Genomic DNA, 20,941 nt, shown 5'->3' on the forward strand with positions numbered 1-20,941 from the left:
TGTGTGCCTGGCTGCTCTCCAGCCACTCTGATTCCAGCCTGTAGCACTGCATGGGGTTGTTGCGGCCAATGTATAGAACCTGGCACTTAGATGTGTTAAATCTCATTCCGATGGACTGTGCCCATCTGTCCAGCCTGTCAAGGTCCGCATCATGAGGTCTGTGGTGACAGGTTGGACTCGATGATCTTTGAGGTCTCTTCCAACCTTAGTGATACTGTGATCTGCTGAATTAGGAGATGCTGAGAAAGCTGGAATGATTTATCTTGGTGTAGAAAATTCTTAGGGAGGAAACATAATAGATACTGGATGAGGTGAGGAAATAATACAGACCTTGATTCTTCCCAGTAGTAGTGTACCTTGACAGGACAAGAGAAATGACCTCTTATTTAAATACAGAAAATTTTACCTAAATGTAAAAGAACACTTGTAAGAGTGATCAAATGCTGGAACAGTGTGTCAAAAGAACCTGGAAATAGCTCAAGAAATCTGTTTCGGTTTGCATACCTCTGAGCAGGGATTTTAAACTAGGTGGAGGTCCAGAGGCCCCCTCTAACCTCAACAACTTGTTATGTGAAAAATTATTTTAAACAGATCTAACCTTTCAATTTTTTTCCTAATTATTCTTGTTAGATTCCAAAACTTTTTAAAAATTAGTTGAGGAAATTTTTTTTTCAAATATTTGTCAGCTTATGGACTGGTCATTATACTGCTTACCGTGGTTATTGCTTAAGAAAAAACAAACACAAAAACCAATTTGATATTTATAGGCTGCCATCAGTTCATTATGATGTACTTGTTTCCCTTTCTTCGAGCAAATAAGGACATTCTCACAGACAAATAGTATCCATGGCCATACCACTAGTTTTGGAATGAATGTAAATTTTTGCAAGCACTTTGAATTGTTTTCATTTTGTAACCATTTGAGGTAACAAGCCTTTCTGCATTCAAGTCCTAGAAAAATTGCTGTCATAGCCTCTGAATATTTCCAATGAAACTTTGTCTTCATTCACATTATGTTGACAATGTTATTTTTCAATAACCAGCCAGTTCTATTACTGAGCTACTATGTGATCAATTTGTTTTCTTACTGTAATCAAAACTGAACCTGAAATATTTACAGTTGGATTTTTGAAACTGTTACTGATCTGAAATTATCTGGATAGAACAGATCTGGGGTTTGTTGTTTTTTTGTTTTTGTGGGGGTTTGTGTGTGTGTGTTTTTGTTGTTATCATAGTATCATTCAGGGTTGGAAGGGACCATGAGGATCATCTAGTTCCAACCCCCCTGCCATGGGCAGGGACACCCTACACTAGATCAGGCTGGACAGAGCCTCAGCCAGCCTGGTCTTAAACAACTCCAGGGATGGGGCCTCGACCACCTCCCTGGACAACCCATTCCAGGGCTTCACCACTCTCATGGTGAAGAACCTCCTCCTCACATCTAGCCTGAATCTCCCCACCTCCAGCTTCATTCCATTCCCCCTAGTCCTATCACTACCTGAGATCCTGAGAAGTCCTTCCCCAGCCTTCCTGTAGGCCCCCTTCAGATACTGGAAGGCCACAATGAGGTCACCTCAGAGCCTTCTCTTCTCCAGACTGAACAGCCCCAACTCCTTCAGTCTGTCCTCATAGGAGAGGTGTTCCAGCCCTCTGATCATCCCCGTGGCCCTTCTCTGGACACGTTGCAGCACCTCCACATCCCTCTTGTAATAAGGGCTCCAGAACTGGACACAGTACTCCAGGTGGGGTCTCACCAGGGCTGAGTAGAGGGGGAGGATCACCTCCCTTGACCTGATGGCCCACTTCTCCTGATGCAGACCAGGATCCAATTGGCTTTTTGGGCTGCAAGTGCACACTGAGAGCTCATGTTGAGCTTTTTGTCCACCAGCACCCCCAAGTCTCTCTCCTCAGGGCTGCTTTCCAGTCAGTCACTGCCCAGCCTGGATTTGTGCCAGGGATTGCCTCAACCCAGATGCAGGACCCTGCACTTGCTCTTATTGAACTTCATGAGGTTGGTTTGTGCCCACCTCTCCAGCCTGTCAAGGTCCCTCTGGATGGCCTCCCTTCCCTCCAGCGTGTCTGCTGCACCACACAGCTTGGTGTCATCAGCAAACCTGCTGAGGGTGCACTCAATGCCGCTGTCCATGTCACCCACAAAGATGTTGAACAAGACAGGTCCCAGGACTGATCCCTGAGGGACTCTGCTTGTCACTGGCCTCCACTGGGACATGGAGCCATTGACAGCCACTCTTTGGGTGCGGCCATCAAGCCAGTTCCTTATCCATCTAGTGGTCCACCCATCAAACCCACGTGTCACCAGTTTGGAGATCAGGATGTGATGCGGGACAGTGTCAAAGTCTTTGCTCAGGTCCAGGTAAATGACATCAGTTGCTCGCCCCTCATCTATTAATTTCGTCACCTGCTCATAGAAGGCCACCAGGTTGGTCAGGCAGGGTTTGCCCTTGGCAAAGCCATGCTGACTGTTCCCAATCACCTCTTCACTATTCTTCTGAGTCAGTAGTGACTCCAGGAGGATCTGCTCCATGATTTTCCCAGGCACAGAGGTGAGACTGACTGGCCTGTAGTTCCCTGGTTCCTCCTTCTTACCCTTTTTGAAGATGGGGGCAATGTTTCCCCTTTTCCAGTCTGTGGGGACTTCCCCAGATTGCCATGACTTTTGAAATATAATAGAGAGGGGTTTAGCAACCTCATCTGCCAATTCTCTCAGTAACTGTTTTGTTGTTGTTTTTTTTGTTGAGTATCTGAGTCTGCTTCAATAAATAAATCTCACAGAAAAAAGTTCACAAGCAATGTATCAAAAGAAAAGCACCACATGAAATGGGACTTCTTGCAGAGTTGTTCTAGCTAAGTGGCAGACAAATTAGCAATTACTGACAATTTAGCAGTTATTGAGCCCAGAATTTAAAGGTCACTACCCTTTAGCTTATAACCACTGTCTTAAAAATAGGTTTTGTTACATATTAGAGACATAAAAAGAAACACAAACTTATAGCTCACAAAAGGGCAAACTATGACATATCTTTTTCTTAAATCCCTGTTAGGTAGTCGGACCTCACTCAGCTGCTTGGTCAGTGCTTCACTCAGTGGGATGAGGGAGAGGATCAGAAGAGTAAAAATGAGAAAACTTGTGGGTCAATATAAAGACATTTTAATAGATAAAGCATTACCTGTATGCTTAAGCAAACAAAAAAAAAAAAAAGGAATTAATTCACTACTTCCCATCAGAAGGTAAGTTTTTGGCCCCTTTGGATGGGGGCCAAATGCATGCCAAAGCCTCTCTATCACTCCCTTTTTTGAGATGAACAGGGGAGAGAGAAAATATAACAAAAGGCCAGTAATAAGATAGAAACTATTTCAATAATGCAAAGCAAAGGCTGCACACAGAAGCAAAAGCAGAGATGTTATTCTCTGCTTCACAGCAGCAGATGGTGGCTGGTCACTTTCAGGAAACAGGGAGGACAGACACTGTTGCAGCCACTGGTCTGAGGAGCCTGCCTCAGACACAGTTCTCTTAGAGTACAGAACTGTGGCTCGATAAACACAGGCCAGGCCCCATACAGTGCTAGAAGTTGCTGGTTTTCATTGGGGCAGGTGAGACACTCTTCTATCATGTGGCATGTCAGTTTACCAGGATTAGTCATCTCTTCTGAGGTAAAGTACAAGGTTATGGGAGGTGATAACCATCCTAGGAATCTGCCCAAATCCTTCAACACACCTGCTACCCAAGGACCAGCCACCTGTCTCGGTCCAGAGAGGGTAAGAGATTCAGTTCTTTGGAATATTCCTATGCTATGAAATTAAAGGCACAAACGAGGCCAAAATATCAACAGTGAGGCTATTTATAACTAGAATAAAGTGGACGTATCAGAAAGAGAGAGGGAGAGAGAGGGAAAACAGAGACAGAGAGAAGAGGAAAGAAATTATATTACCACTCCCCAAGACAGTTTGGGTCTGTGGAGGAAGGGTGCTGCCTTGCTGGCTGTGGTGTCCTCTGCTGGAGGAGGGGAGTGAGAGATCCCAAAGTCCAAGTCCTTCTCTGAGCAGCCTCTTCAGCTCTATGAGTTGCAGCAGGAGGAATGTAGGACACGGTGAGAGGGTTCCTCCTGGTCTGCTTTTTCCAGGCTACATGGTGATGTCTGTCCTTTTCTCTCCTGGTATTTTCTTCATTTTTCTTGAGGGACATTGCCCAGGTATTTTCCTTTTTCTGAGACAGTATTGCTCCAGTCTTGTACACAGTTTTTTAGGTATGTATCCAGGTGGTTAAACTATTGTCCTTTTCATCATCTTCCCTTTCCAGGGTAGCTGATGGGTAGAGATGACCTTGTCTATGCACATCGCAGACAATCATTATCCAGGGGCTTCGGCCCAGTGTATGTCAGCTTTTGTCTGGACAAGGAGCAAAGGTGGTTTTATCTCTGTTGATTCACATCAAGAAAGACAAGATTTAGTCTCTTATACTGCCTCAGGGCACATTTCAGTATTTCCTCAGCCAGAAACTGTCTCCTTTAAGGCCATGATGACACTAGGTTCCACAATGCCTGTAACATGCCAGTGATATTGATCATCAGTATTAAAGGGGTCAAATAAAGATGAACAAGAACCTTGGGGGCCCACATAATAAAACTCTCTACATTTATCTGCAGTGGGAAGAAAAAGATAACTCCACACAACAGCAAGACTGCCAAAGCTAGGAAAAAACCAAAACAAAACAACGTAGTCATTATCTGTCTCAACTTGTTCCCAAACAAAGGAAATATTCCAAAACAAAATAATGTTACTAGCAAGCTACTTGACCAACACAGGAGCTTGTACCTTAACTAAAGCAAGCTTAAAGTAAAGATGCAGTTATGCTGTATTTCCCAGCCAACACATCAGAAAAGGACTGTGGCAGCTTGGCCATGACTGGGAGCCAAATGCCTACCAAAGGTGCTCTGTCACTCCCCTTCTGAGATGGACAGGACAGAAGTGAAAATACAACCAAAGGCCAATAATAAGATAGAAACAATTTAATAATGCAAAGCACAAGTAAAGGCCACACATGGAAACAGAAACAAATAGAGATGTTTCTGGGCTGCATCAAAGTATGTGTCACCAACAGATTGAGTGAGGTGATTCTGACACATTGCTGTGGTGAGACCTCACCTGGAGTATTGCATCCAGGTCTGGAGCTGTCAATATAGGAGGGACAGGGAGCTGATGGAACAGATCCACAGGAGGACCATGAAAATGATCAGGTGGTTGGAACACCTCTGCTATGAGGACAGGCTGAGGGAACTGGGATTGCTCAGCCTGGAAAACAGGAGGCTCTGGGAAGACCTAATTGCATCTTTCCAGTACCTGAAGAGGGCCTACAAAAAGGATGGAGAGAGACTGTTTACAAAGGCAAACTCAGCATATATGTCCCAATTAATTCAATTTCACTATGTACAGTTCTTAGCTTCATGGAATCAATTAATATTTCTAACAAAAATAAAATGCATACCAGTGTGGTGCTTAACTGTAATGCATGTGTTAAGTATTTTGAATCACGAACATCTTATAAATCCATAATTTTCTAAATAGTCAGTCCAAGAAACACTTTTGATTTTTGGTTGTATTTTTTTTTTAAGTTTAACAGATTTTTGCCCTGTAACTGGATTCCAAATAGAAATTTTTATTCTCAGCTGCTAATAGTGTGTGCTAAAAAGATCAGAAAATGTATACTGGCATTAGGAAGAATATAATTCCAGATCAGATATTTGAGCAAAACAAATTAAATATCCATATAGTGAATATTTTAATAAAAAAGATTTGTTTAGTATTAGGATTCTTTTCTACAGCTGCTTCCAAAATCACTTAAATGACAACTGCAGTGACTCAAACTCTTTTCTTAAAAAAACCTTATATACAGCTATGCATTCCAAGTCATATAACTGCAGCTGAGAACATTGAAGACAATTTCCTTTTTGATAGATTTCATGCCTTTCAACAAGTTAATATCTGGAATTAATTTTCATTAGGTGTGCTTTGAAATTAATGGTCCCATCTCTGATTGACAACTGAAAAGTAACAGTGTCTTCATCTTTCTCACTGGTGAAATTATGTTTAGCTTTATTAGTAGTAGTAGTGGATGTTTCCATTTTGAAACCAAGCTCTGGCTGAAAAGTAAAAGAAGAAATATTGCAAATTTCATCTATTATTTTCAATATATAAACAATACTTCTATTTTGTCTTTTGTTCCATTTCTACTTTTTCTTCTATATAATGTTATATTTTATTTTATGTAAGTGCAATTAGAAAAATAACATTAAATTCAAAATAAACTCTCTGGGTACTAAATTGCAACATTTAAAGGGTGTTTCTTTTAAATTATTTTTTTTTTTTTTTGTGAATGGTAGATATCAAAGAAGCCTGATATCACCTCTGACTACAAAGAAACACTCAAATAGTACAGTGGATTGCTTTGAACATAGAACTTTTCCTAGACTGCAAAATATAGTCAAAGTTATTCCACTTGGAGACGACGTCTTGAGAGTGATTCAGCATGATACATAGACATTGTATGTAACCATAACTAAACCTCATTTTCAGATGCTTCCTGAATATTGCCCTCATTTCCATATGTATTTATCCTATTATTTTACAGTGGTAGAAATCAATCTACAGACAGCACTTCAAAACCTTCCTATTAGAAGTCCTTGTCCTTTTAGAATCATCGTTTCAACCAGGTTGGAAGAGACCTCCAAGATCATCCAGTCCAACCGATCACCCAACCCTATCCAATCAACTAGACCACGGCACTAAGCGCCTCATCCAGTCTTTTCTTGAAGATCTCCAATGATGGCGACTCCACCACCTCCCTGGGCAGCCCATTCCGATGGTAAATAATTTTCTCTGTGATGGACTTCTTCCTAATATCCAGCCTGAACCTCCCCCAGCACAGCTTGAAACTGTGTACTCTCGTTCTGGTGCTTGTTGCCTGGGAGAACAGACCGCCTGGCTGCAAACTCCCTTCAGGTAGTTGCAGATGGCAATGAGGTCTGCCCTGAGCCTCCTCTTCTCCAGGCTAAACAACCCTAGCTTCCTCAGCCTCTCCTCATAGGGCTTGTGTTCCAGGCCCCTCACTAGTTTTATTGCCCTTCTCTGGACATGTTCCAGTTCCTCAACATCTCTCTTGAATTGAGGGGCCCAGAACTGGACACAGTACTCAAGGTGTGGCCTGACCAGTGCTGAGTAACCTCCCTTGTCCTGCTGGCCACACTATTCCTGATACAGGTCAGCATGCTATTGACTCTCTTGGCCACCTGGGCACACTGCTTGCTCATGTTCAGCCTACTATCTACCTGTAATCCAGAAGGAAGCAGTAAGGGACCTGCCACTTGGATCCTCAGAAATCCATGGGACTGGATGGGATCCATCCCTGGGTGCTGGAAGAGATGGCAGATGAGCTGGCCAAGCCATTCCATCATTTATCAACAGTCCTGGCTCATTGGACAGGTCTCTAATGATTGGAAGCTGGACAATGTGATGCCCATCCACAAGAAGGGCTGGAAGGAGGAACCAGGGAATTACAGACCTGTGAGCCTGACCACAGTGCCAGGCAAGATTATGGAACAGGTCAAGTTGTGTGAAATCACACAGCACCTACAAAATTGCCAAAGGATAAGGCCCAGCCAGCATGGATTTAGCAGGGGCAGGTCCTGCCTGACCAACCTGATCTCCTTTTAAGATTGGGTTACCCACCTAGTGAATGTGTGGAAGGTTGTGGATGTAGTCCTCCTGGACTCCACCAAGCCTTTTACAATGTCTGCCATGTCAAACTCCTGGCAAAGCTGTCAGCTTGTGGCTTGGACAGATTCATTCTGAAATGGGTCAAGAACTATCTGGAGGGCCAGGCCCAGAGAGTGGTGGTGAATGGTGCCACATCCACTTGGCAGCCAAGCACATAATCTCTTTGTGAAGAAACAGACCCTGAAAATGTCCATAACATTCTTCATTGCAGGTCTTTTTGTTTGCTGATGGTTTGAGTTTTGCTTTGTGTTTCAGCATTAAGTATCCGAAGGAGTTGTACAGTTTTAAAGACAGATTTTCATTTCTATTAACTCAGCTTTCCATGACCTAAAACCAGAATGAAACCTTCAAATGTGTATAAGATGTGACAAAGAGGTATAAAATTGTATAAAACTAAAATCTAAAATGTTAAGTTAATTTTTTTTAAAAAAAATATTCCTTTTATTTCATGAAGTATTGCTTTAGGTTCCAGCTGATATTGCTTCTATTATGAACTTGAAAGTGAAGAGAGAATGGATGTAGTGTACATCTAAATTACAGAAAGAGGTGATTTTAGTATATAAAGAGCAAATTTTAAGCTGGTTTAAACACGTATAAATATTTATATACTAGGCTGTTAGTGAACACAGTTTATAACTGCAGAGCCTGTAATACTCCCTAGACACAAAATGCATGATTTGAGGTCCTGCAGAGTGAACAAAAATGCATTTGGAAAAATTTCTAAGATTATTTTGAGGAAGCATAGAGAGGAGATTAAGGACATAACTATGAAAAGAGGGAAGATGGCTTATCAGGCTTCTTGATGTTTGCTACCGAGACAGAAAATGTGAAGCGGGACACTAGGCAAGTGTGTTACACAAGGTGCTGAGGGCTTGACAGAAAATTGAAAGAAATTTACCTGGAATTTAGGAGTGTATTCAAAGTTGGGAGCAAATGAGTGAAAGCTTGAAGTGGGAGTATAGTTTAAGACTGGATGGGATACTGAAGTGAAGATATTTCAAGAGCAACAGAAATTCCATAGGAATTCAAATCAAAATATGGGTCTTGAGTCATGAAAAAATGCAGAACATTTTAACATAAATCAGAGACAAAGTCATAAATACCCCATCACTCTGCTTCACATCTAAAATAGACATGAATGATACTTTTGACAAATAAATGCACAGATATTTTAAAGCTGTTTTTAGCCATAAAAAAAAAAAAAAAAAAAAAAAAAAAAGTTGGAGGCATGTAAAAACAAATGAAATAAATTTTCTAAGTGTATGAATGAAAGTTAAATTTAGTCAAGGGTCTAATGTAAGTATATTTGATAGTGAAAGTTGAACATTTTTAAACTGTTTTGCTTCAACAAAATTACATTCAACCTTAGGTTTGATTAGTGTTTAGTGGGAAGGAAATCTTAAGAAATTGTGTGAAAGTTTTTTAATGGAGTAGCATTTATGAAACCTGTTAAAACATACACTACTAGGCAAGATTCCAAGGACAGGTTTTAATAATGACAAGGTGCTGCACTGTGATAGCATTTTGCTTTTATCAGTCTTGGGTGTCTAGATTAATGTATTTTGATAGTGTTATATTGGTCAGTCTCACAAACAGTCAGAAGCTTTACCTAGAAGTAACAGCTAGTAGGTGTTTCTCAGCCCTGCTGGCTCAAAGTTTTGTACATACTTTTCATATCTTGGATTTATAATTATATTTGTAGATTAGTAATTTCAGTAATTGTTTTTCAGAAAGTTTCCAAATGACACAGCTGGGTTTGTAACACAAAAGTTGTCTCAAATAATATATTCAAATGTATTAATTTTGAAATTAAAATAGTGTATATAAAAGAAAAAATACTCACAATAGACAACTTAATGCAAACTTTATGAGAAAAAAATCACCAAAAAAAGTAAAGTTTGCTATATGAGATACAGAAACCCTATGTCAGTCCATTAATGGTACAACCCTTCAAACCAAACCCTACCTATTTTCACACACTTCACTTGTATCTAAAAATATCACTTCTTTGACTGGTCCACTCATTGCTCATGCTGACAATTTCTAAAGAACTTCTACAGAGAAAAATAAAACATATAAAACTAGAAACAAGAAGGAAGGAACTGGTATGTGACTGATCTTTTCCTGACATTAAGTTAGGATGTAGCATAGAAGCATACACAGATTGAAGATCTGTTCTCATACAGAAAGAAAATTTTAGCTTAGCTTAATAAAATGCATATGCATTTTGTGACCTTTACCTGACACTACTTTTGGTACCTTGATGAACAGTAATGATTGGTATGGTGTCTTAGCTTGGTTCCAGTGAAAAATAATATATAATGTACAAGTATATACCTTAAGTGTGTGTGTGTCATTGTATATGTACACACATGAATTTTTCTATCTCTATGGGCATGTGCATGTGGGAACATAAATTTTTATGAAAATGCATGGAAGTGACAATTACAGACAACATACAGAATATTCTCTCCCAAAACATCCACGTTCTTATATAAATATCCTGCATTGACAAAAATGTTCTAGCTATAGTGAATAAAATCTAGACTGAACATGTGTCTATCTGTCATAGTGTAGCAGGTACAACCACCTGGACAGAAAAACATGACAAAAGAATTGAAACACAAAGCTCAGTCACACCCTTGACAAAGGGTCAGGACTTGTCAGAGACCTAACAAATATTAGCTCAGTGCCACACGGTTATTAAATGACACCTCAAGGCTCCTACCTCACTTTTGCTGTGGGCTTGCCCCAACTAATTAGAATGACCACAGTATACACTCAACTCAGAGTATAAATGGAGCCCTGCCAGAAAGTCTTTTTCAGTTGGTTTCCTCAAAACAAGGAGACCTTGCACTCCTGAACCCTCCCCTTAGACTGGAATGCTGTCTAAGGATACTTTCATGAACTGAGTGAGCTCTCGCCTCCACTTTGCTGAGTAAGTACATTTGGGGTACCTTTGAATGTGAGGTTTTCCCTTTATGAGTGAGTGTGAACATTTTAATTAATCTTTCTAGAAAGAATATTCCTTAAAGTGTAAGAATTAGTTTTGTAGTAGAATATTCCCAACTGACATACAAAATTTTAATTTAATTTTGTTGGAAGGAGTGCTAAGTAATTTTGGTTGCAATAAATCCACATTTTTGGTAGCCATTGCTGTCCATGAATGGAAATGTATGGTTAATAATACATAACTTCTTCAGAGATAAAAACCTTGTCTTGCACAACTGAATAGGACACCATAAAAACATAGTCTCAGGACAGAAAACAAGCCCGAAAGTTCATTTTCATAAATATTCAGTTTAGAGTCCTATCTGCTTCATGGAAGCTCTGACTTCTGACATCCCAGTGAGCAGAAGACTACTCTAAATTATATTCCTGAGGAGTATATATTCAGCTCACTCCTATTGAAGCTGCTTTTTTGTTGGAACATCTGATTCCCAGTGTTCATGTTGCTTGACAACAAACCTGTCAGAATTGCTGCTGTGGACTTTTTTTAGTGTATTGAATAGATAATTAGGTAACTAAATAATTTTGCAGAAATAAAGGCTTTTGTGATTGTTTATGTGAAAAGGCCAAAATATTTAATCATCTTGGTTTTGTGACCAATATTTTGCATTCCCCTTCCATTTTTTACAGATATTTTTATGTTGCTTTCACTTGCAACTATCAAGAACCTATAAAGAACGCTGTTTTCTTTTGATATACCATCAATGCAATGTTTTGTCATGCACTGCCAAAGGCATTCTTTGATTGCTATCTGAACCAGATCTTATCAACATCTTCTGGGCATTTAGACCATGTCTACACTTATTTATTAATATACATCACAGTGCTCCACAGGGCTCTGATCTGTGATCATACTGCCAAACAGCTGCTTGGAGCATGCCCTTATGACTGTCTCAGCTATTTCGCTGGATTTAATTTCACCTCATTTTAGATTTATACAATAAAAAAATCTACCACTAGAACTTCTTTTCTGGATGTGATTTTTTTCTGCCTAGCCATGATTGGTATCTACAAAGGACAGGTTGAGTTTCTAGGGTCACCATTAAATATTCGTTTAAGACACCACACAGAAATCTCAAAAACTGTATTGTCTCAAAATTCAGTATTTTATAGCTCTCAGTTTACAGGCAAAACAGAAAAAAATGTACTTTATTGAGAGAAAGAAAAAATTGACACTAAGAAAGATAATAAGCAGAATAACGTGTGATAACCACAGGATTAATTTCTAGTATCATATTATGATCAGAAGAAGATTAAATACTTGATAAGCCACTTGCTAGGACAGTTCCTTAATCTTTACATTTTTCGGTAAAGCTATTGCAGTTGTGAAATCAGACCTGTCACCCATAATGCTCCTCAGCCCTTGTGAATTACAGGATCACATAACAGTTTGGGGCACATATAGCCTCTGAGCAACCTCTGCCAGAGTCTCACCACCCTCAGTGCAGGACATTGCTTCCTTGTGTCCAATCCAAACCTACTCTCTTCGAGCTTAAAAGCATGGCAGAAAGAAAGCACACAGGGAAAAACTATCACCAAGGGAAAGAAACAAGTCTCATGCAGACTGCTTCTGATAAGTAGTGTTAAACTGCCTGTTATGCAGTCCAAATAATTTCACTTGAGTTTTCATATTCTGTTGAAGGAAGTAAACATAGTCTTCATAATTACATATAGTACTTGCTGCACAGTCTTCTAAATCAGGTTTTTGTTTTTTTTTTTTCAGTCTTTACACTTCTGCACTCTGAAACTGGAGGCTTTCTCCTTGTAAATAAGTTCAGACATACCTAGTCTGCCCTGAGTTTTCATATAAAGTTTTTTCAAGATAACTATACTTCCACCCACCTCCCCCCCCCTGATTTATGACACTATGCTGGTACCTTCCCGACTCTCTTGGATGTTCTTGATTTCTAAACCCCATTTTTTATATTGCAGCCACTAGGATGACACAGGGGAAAACCAGGAATTTGTAGCCCAGATCTTTTTCTGATTTAGATATTTATCGTAGAACAAGGTGAATTGAATAACAGATATAAAGTCTTCTGTGTCATACTGTGTGTTGTGCAAAATGGATATTCTTGGATGTCTCTCTGCTGCAGCAATAAAACATTACAAAGCCCTCAAAATTGTACTGCCAATGAGAGTAGTGCCCTTAGATATAAAATATTTAACTTGCAGTACTAATTTTTAAAGGGAACAAAAAAGTAAGTATCATCATTATGAATTATACTTTAGGAAAAAAAAAATAGAGTTTGGACTAAATTGTAAGTGGAAACAGGTCTACTGCTTTTTTTCTCTCCCATATTTTTCTTCTTCTTAAGTCAAATCTTCCCAATAATGCAAGAACTTGGCAGACATCTCTGCTGCAGGGCACAGTCTTATTCAAATGATATGTTGAAAAAACTGGAATTTTCTTTTCCATACTTGCACCAAGATAAATTACTCTCTTCTATAAATTTTGTAGCTCTGCTCAATCACATTTGAGTGACTATGGAGTAAAAATAATATCTAGAAAAGGGAACACTAAAAGCAAGGCACGTTGCCTCTCATCTTCTGTTCTTTGTCTTCTCCACAACAGAGTGGTGATATATTGCAAATACCAAGGTGTATTTAAGCAGAACTAAGGCAGGAAAAAAAAATCATGACAATTTTTTTTTTCTGTTACTAAAACCGTTTGAATATATAATAATGAGGGCCTTGTTAAAGAGGAAAGTGAAGTGTTTCACCAAAAAAGCCTGGAATATACCATCCATTTTCCCTGATCACTTGCAGAAATCGATTACTTCTGAGAAGTAAATTGTTAACTCTCATAAGACTGGAATTTTATCATGATTTATACAAATAATATTGAATTTACTGCAAGTACAAATATTTGTATATAAAAAATAATTAATTTGGTAGAATCTGAGGTAATGCCAAACAATTTTCTAAAATTCTGGTGTATCTTTTAGTTTGTAATGATATTGTACTTAGTATTTGAGAAAGTTGTGTTTGTTTGTTTGTTTCCCTGACTTATCTTTGATTTATGGAGTTCTATAGAAATTAGTGGAATTTTTGGATCAGTGAAAGCAGACATGGAATTGGAGAATATTGTGATCTCTCAGGAAAGTATTTTTATGCAATTACCTTTAAACCATTATTTTCTGTAAACACCGAGGCTACAATTCCCTGCTCTAATGTCTAGAAATTTATTCTGCTTTTCTCCCCTTGTATTCACTATTAGTCCCACATAATGCTAATTATCAGGGGCAGTCTCTTGACATTGTAAAATTTAGTAAGACTTATTTTTTCCCTGGCATTTTGCTTTTTTAAATTCTTATAGTCAAAACCAGAAAAGCAGCAGTACAATTAATCCTGAAGTTATTACTACCAGAACAAACTGCACATCATTTAGAGCTGCTGTTTGTTTAAAAAATAGAAGCATATACAATTTGATTTTCTGTTCAATAAATTTACTTTCTTTTTCCCTTCTTAACAAAATTTCTTCTTTTGATCATATTCAGAAAGGCAGTAAAAGTATTTTTTTAGGAACACTTAAAGACCTCAATAGATGCTGATTTTTCCACAACATCTGCCATACTCCTATTTTTCCATGCTGAACAGACATTTTTAAAAGTAAATGCAGAGCAAAACAGATTTTGTAAAACCTTAACTAACATTTTTATAAAATACTTCACCCATTGAATTTAGTATGGGAATTTTTTTACAGCATGACTGGTTTAGCCTAACAGAATAAGTTTTATTATCATCTCATTAATTTACTGGTTAAAGATTATAGCCCTAATTTAACCTTTCATATGCTTTAAAGCTAAATTTTAAATCAAAGCAAAGCTATCATTATTATTACTCTGCTCTTACAATTGTATCAGTACTTATTTATCCTTTTGTAATACCAAGAAATTGAAACTATAATTGTCACATGTTTGTTAGGCACTCCATAGTGAATACATTGTGCAATATATCACAGAGGATTTTGTAACTCAAGGGGAAAGTTTACTGTGAGATACAAACAAAAAAATTATAATGTTCATGTAAAAAAATGTCATGGATTCAGTTGAACCATGATGCAGTCATAGAAGCTTCAAAAATGAAAGTACTGGCTGGAACAAAATATTTTGGGGTTTGAAGTTCTGATTGCAACATGGGAGGCTTCCTGTTCTGGTTGCTGCTTTTGGGTTCTAGGTTCTTGGGTGTTTGTCTTTTCCTTGGGGTGATGGGAAGACAAGAAGGGATGAAGGAAGAGTTTCCTGGCTTGGGCCAGAAAGAAACTCATTTGCTTCTTCTTTGTGCTGGGCTTTTTCTGCAAACAGGCTAAGATAATTATGCATTTTGTACCACATTTTTCTGATTTTGATCACTAAACTGTATTCCTATCTCAACGTTTTTTTGTGTGTCTCAATCCTGAGTTTTTGTGTATTACTTTGGTCCTCACTTCTGTGATGGGAGAATAGACAGGTTAGCCCACTGGTTGGATTTGACCCATTTTGTTTTGATTCCAACCATTAGAAAAAAACCCAAGTAAAAAAAAAAAAAAACCAAACCAAAAACAAACCCAACAACAACAAACCAAAAAACCCCACCCAACAAACAAACAAAATTAAAAAACAAAAATGGAAACAAAACCAACCAAAAATGGAAACGAAAACCACAAACCCCAAACCTCAAACCCCGAACCACAAACCTGTTATAAAAATGTTCCATATAAATTATTTAGACATTAAATTATATTTAATATAAAACTCTTTCCTTTCAAAAAATGACACCTTTCTAAGCATAACTTCTGTGTTAATAAGAAAAGCTCCCTACATACCTGGACAGACAGCATAATGAGGAAGATTAGTTCCTAGTCATAAATATGAAGTGAAAAATAGCTCAGCACTGCTCACATGAGTTGTCCTTGAAGCATCTCTTAAAATGCTGAGGTATTTTGTCAATATAATTGTTGGGTGTCAAAGAGAGAGAAATTCCAAAGCACTCATGCTAAAGTGCTGCTACCATACTAGTACCTCAGACTATGTCATTTTTACTTGCTTTCTTTGAAGATTAGAAGAATATTTCAAGTCAGTATAAAATTGTAATTTTCTTAATGTCATCCATTTAAATTTCTTTGTCATATATTGTAATTTTTTAGAGAATAGTGATGCTGTGCTGAGTTAAATTGAAAAATCATTTATTGTAAAGAAAATATTAATTTTACCAGATGTCATGAGAGTATCTCAAACACTAGGACAAAAGATTATCATATAAAAGATTCAGTGACTTTCAATATATCAGTTTCATTTCCACTGAATCTCTGAATCCTATAATCATTGAATGGTCTGGATTGGAAGGGACCTCCAAAGCTCATCTAGGCCAACCCCCTGTGCAGTAAGCAGTGGCATCCTCAATTGGATCAGGTTGCCCAGAGCCCTGTCAGGTAGCCCTGTTGAGCCTCACTTTGAATATCTCCAGGGAAGGGATCCCAACTACTTCCCTGGGCAGCCTGTCCATTGCTCTACTACCCTCATTGCAAGGAACTTCTTCCTGACATCCAATCTAAATCTACTTTTCTCTAGTTTGAAGCCATTGTCCCTCATCTTATCACTACAGGTCTTTGTAAACAGTCTCTCTCCATCCTTGTTGTAGGACCTCTTCAGGTACTGGAAGGTCACTATTAGGTCTTTCCAGAGCCTCCTGTTTTCCATGCTGACCAATCCCAGCTCCCTCAGCTTGTTTCTTTTCAGAGGTGCTCCAACCCACTGATCATTTTCAAGACCCTTGTCCTCCCTCTCCCCTGTCCATCTAAAAAAGAAAGTGATAGAGGGGCTTTGGTGCACATCTGGCCCCCAGCCAGGGACAAACCACCACAATAAGAAAAATATAAATCTACATATTCAGCTGATGAATTCTCATCAAATTTTATTGTTCCTGACAGTGAATGAACAGTAAGCATATTCTAGCAGTTCTATTACAATTTTTAAAAAGTTGCATGTGTAATAGACTAATCCACAACTTTTATAATAATAACAAAATGTTATATTTAATATTTGTTCAGTTTCCACAATTTATTGTTTCACTGGTATTTGCTTCTAAAAATTGAAACGTTCTCTTTTCCCTGGCAGTCTTTTAATATTGTCACCACAAGGTCTCTCTGCTGACCCCAAATATGTTAGAGCTGTCAATATATTACTCATATTGACCCCCTGGTTCTTTTCTGCAAAGCCCTTTCTAGATATTTAGCAATTTCCAGCTTAAATTTTCACATGATAATCCTGCACCAGGAGCAAAGCTTTGTATCTGACTTTGCTGAACTTCTCAGCAGCCCATTTCTATAGCCAGTTGAGAATCCCCTAAATGACAGCCCTGCTCCCCAGTGTACTGGCTACTTGCTGAGTTGAGCATAGCTAACGTTAGATCATACTGCCCAGGGCCTTCTGGCAGAAACTAGAACATGCCACACACAGTAAGGAAGGCATTTTGTTTGTTTTGGTTTATCTTTTAATGGGTTTAATACTTGAAAATACAGCTCATGGGCCGGATGATCTTTGTGATGGCTTATCTCAAATCTGGCCTTTGTTCACACTTCTTCCAGATTCATTTTATCTATATAATTATTCTATTTGTTATGTATTTGCTAACTGGGACCAAAATATTTTTCAATACATACCCTTTTGGGGAAAATGAGGGAAGCCGGAGAATAAAATGCTTTTGTTGCCTATATTCCAGAGTTAGAGATTCCTCATAAAAACACTTCTGTCTGCTAGAATGTGTTATTCAACCAAAGCTCCCAATAAACAGACTGGTATATAACTCCCTGGAGAGGGAAAGATTGAATAAACTAAAAAAGCTGGGCATTCAAACACCTCCTACCCATCTTGTAACTGAAATCCGTCTTGCTCTGTTTGTGTCTAGAACTACAATGTCCATGCAGAAAACTATAAGCACTTTGAAGCTGCTAATTTGATTTCCCTTTGATCCAGGTCACAGAGTTACAAGTCTGCAGGCATTTTTTCCCTCTCTTTATTCATGCTTCATGTCACTTAACTTACTTGCATTAAGGCAAAAAAACATGAATCAAAGATGAAACAAAATATAAATGTTTGTCACGTATGAACCACATGTTAATATAGCTGTAATTGATTTATTAACAGAATTAAACTTATTCCTTCCCCTTCTTACAAAAGTTTCTTTATTCCATCTTTTGTTCTATGGTAGTATTTCTTTCCCTCCCAGTTTTATATATCTTGCTTGCTTGCCTTTTTTTTTGTTTTGTTTTTGTTTGTTGTTGTTGGTTTTGTTTGTTTGCAGTTTTTGTCTGTTTCTTGTCCAAAACTGTAATAGCTATATTTGTAACATGAATTTCTCTCATATATAGAACTCATAATCATAACTTGTTTATTCTTACTCAGTCTGTTTGATGTTTCAAAGCATGTATACACCTGATTTGGAACATTTTAGACATCAGCAGCAATCATTCATTGTCAAGTTAGCAGAAAATAAATACGCAGTTACTCTGAATTTCTGTGACCTTACTCATCAAAGAGGGGTGATGCTGGTAGAATTCTGATCTTGCATTATAAATTCTAAGGACTCTTTTTCTTAACTGTCCTTCCAATTCTTCTTGAAGTTCTGAATGACATGCAGTGCAAATTTTTAAAGGTTATTTCTGGCCAGTATAATAGTTAAAACTCCAGGATATAGCAGAAAAGGTTTTGCAGGTTTTAGAAATATAGAAGTCAAACTGCTATTTTGATAGAGATAACTAAAAGGACTGTGCATGTGTGCATGTCCACTATTTTCAGTCATCAATTCCTGAGGTCCATATAAATGTGACCTTTAAGATCAGTTTTTAAAAGCTCAGTGAAGGAAACATGCATTTGTCACTAAAGACAACTGTTAAAAAAAGCAACAACAACAAACAGACAAAAAAATAAAATCAACACCAGAACAAGACAGGGCAAATGGAAAATTAATATGAATAGTTTACCTTGATTTTCTCCATTCATTATACCTAGTAAACACAAATAAATAAGAACTTTACTCTTCTACAACCATCCTGATCAGACTTTGTCAAGACATTTCATGTTCAGAATTTGCAGAGTGAAATCAAACCCAAAACTTAGATAAAATCCTTAAAGGCAACCAAAGAAAAGTACTTCATAAAAGTTGGAAATTATTTTTTTGTAACTGCTGTTTGTGGTTGCAGATTTCCTATAATCTCTCCTCATCATTGTTATAGACACATTTTAATTTTGCAATTTTTCTAGAAAGTGTGTTTAGTAATGTTCATGACATGATGTGTATATGGTTTTACTGCTCTGTACGACTTGATTATTCATACCCTACCAAGGATGTTCTCTTCCCAGAAGATATGAAGGAATCTTCCATCTTGTTTGCCTCACAGTAGATTATCTCTCCCTGAGAATATCATGAAGTTTTAAGCTATGGTTTCCTTCCCTGAGAATAGCCATCATATTTTTCAGTGGCAGAAAAATTGTAATGACATTTCATTAGTCCCATGAAGGAATCTTGAGCAAATATCCAAAATCAGGCAATCCCTTGTATCCTGGTAGGATGTTTAGAACAGGGCTGATTGCTCTTTCCATCTCTTTGTCCAGTTCATCAATAGATGGCACCAAATAGCTCTCTTGCCTCTGATCTCCAGACCAGAGGGTTATACACATTTATGTATTTAGAGCTGGGTTTGTTTTCTTGTTTTTCTATTTCTGTCTTTCTTTCTAAAAAAAATCATGTACATGACTGTATGTGACAACGCAGTTACACTTTAGAATATATATATATGTATATATATATATATATATGTGTGTGTATATATATATATATATATATAAAACAGTAGTGAACAGCTTTACCAGCTCCTTGCTAGGGGGAATTCATAGTTTCACTGGAAACTGTAAACAGGCTCTGAGAAATCCAAATTAGTAAGGAAATGTGTACATATCTTGCACAAGGAAATTCCCTGAAATAGTAGTCACAGACAGAAGTATCGCATATTTAAATTCTCATTTATTAAGGAGTCACAGAAACCAGTATTTAAAATAAAGTTTCCAGCACATCCATTTGGTAATGTTTTTGTTGTTCTTCTTCCTCAGTTTCAGGTTTTGGAAAAGATTTTGCTCCACTTAGATGTTTCCAGCATGCTTTGTGAAGCTTGTGTTAGAAATATCCCTTGGGTCTAGCCGCTCTGGGTAGAAAGGATGTGTACATCACTGAGAGGAAAAAACCCAAACAAACAGAAAAAAAACAAGCAATCCTCCCCCACCTTTCTAAAACTGAAAAAAGTCTTGGAAGATTCCACTGCATATACTCAGAAACAATTTTTCACTTCTTAAAAAAAAGTAACCAGAAAAAGTATCAAAAGATAAAGTAGGGAAGACTTTGATCAAGCTGCAGTGAAATAATCTCTGGCTTTAGAACTAGTAAAAATACTTTACAGACAAGGTGTGCTTGTTTAAGAAAGCGAAACTTTGTAGAAAAATAACCCCTTGGTTAAGATTGACGAAGATATTTCAAAACACTTTATTTCAATATTATTGTTCAAATTAAAGTTAAAACATATCCATCCTTACATGAAAAACAGATATCATACTTAAGGAAAATACAAAAAAACCCTTAGGTGAATTGCAAAATATGTTCAAAATACTTTGCAAGAAGTTTACTGACACGGAACCTAATGATACATTATTTACCTCACACTGCAGTGAAAGTACTCTTCCTTGCAGTGTGTTGCCATGATGATGCTATTGGTATATAAAAAGTAGATGGTAAGAACAGACTAATTGATAGCTAAAAATATTTTGGTGCATTATACATTAGAAAAGAAACAGAAAAGAAAAACATTAAAATGCCAGCTTTTGTGTCACCTCTATGTATCAAAAGTAGTTAATTGCTTTCTGCTGTGAACCATGGCCATACTTATCCCTAATAAAAGATAGCTAGAAAAAATGCTGTGTGTTGTTGTGAGATATCATCTGATTTAAGGACATCATTTATTATTATAATACAACTCAGTAATGTGAAAATTATATGAATCATGCTTGTTTGGTTTTTTGTAATTTTTTCACAGACACATTTCATTTGTTTGTTTTTATGTATGTGAAGTCAGATTGGTTCTGAAAAATAGAAGCATGATTTAACCCCAAAG

This window comes from Melanerpes formicivorus, unplaced genomic scaffold (assembly GCF_026170545.1).
Source record: "Melanerpes formicivorus ecotype bairdi unplaced genomic scaffold, bMelFor1.0.p_v2 SCAF_1, whole genome shotgun sequence".
In the NCBI taxonomy this organism is placed as follows: Eukaryota; Metazoa; Chordata; class Aves; order Piciformes; family Picidae; genus Melanerpes; species Melanerpes formicivorus.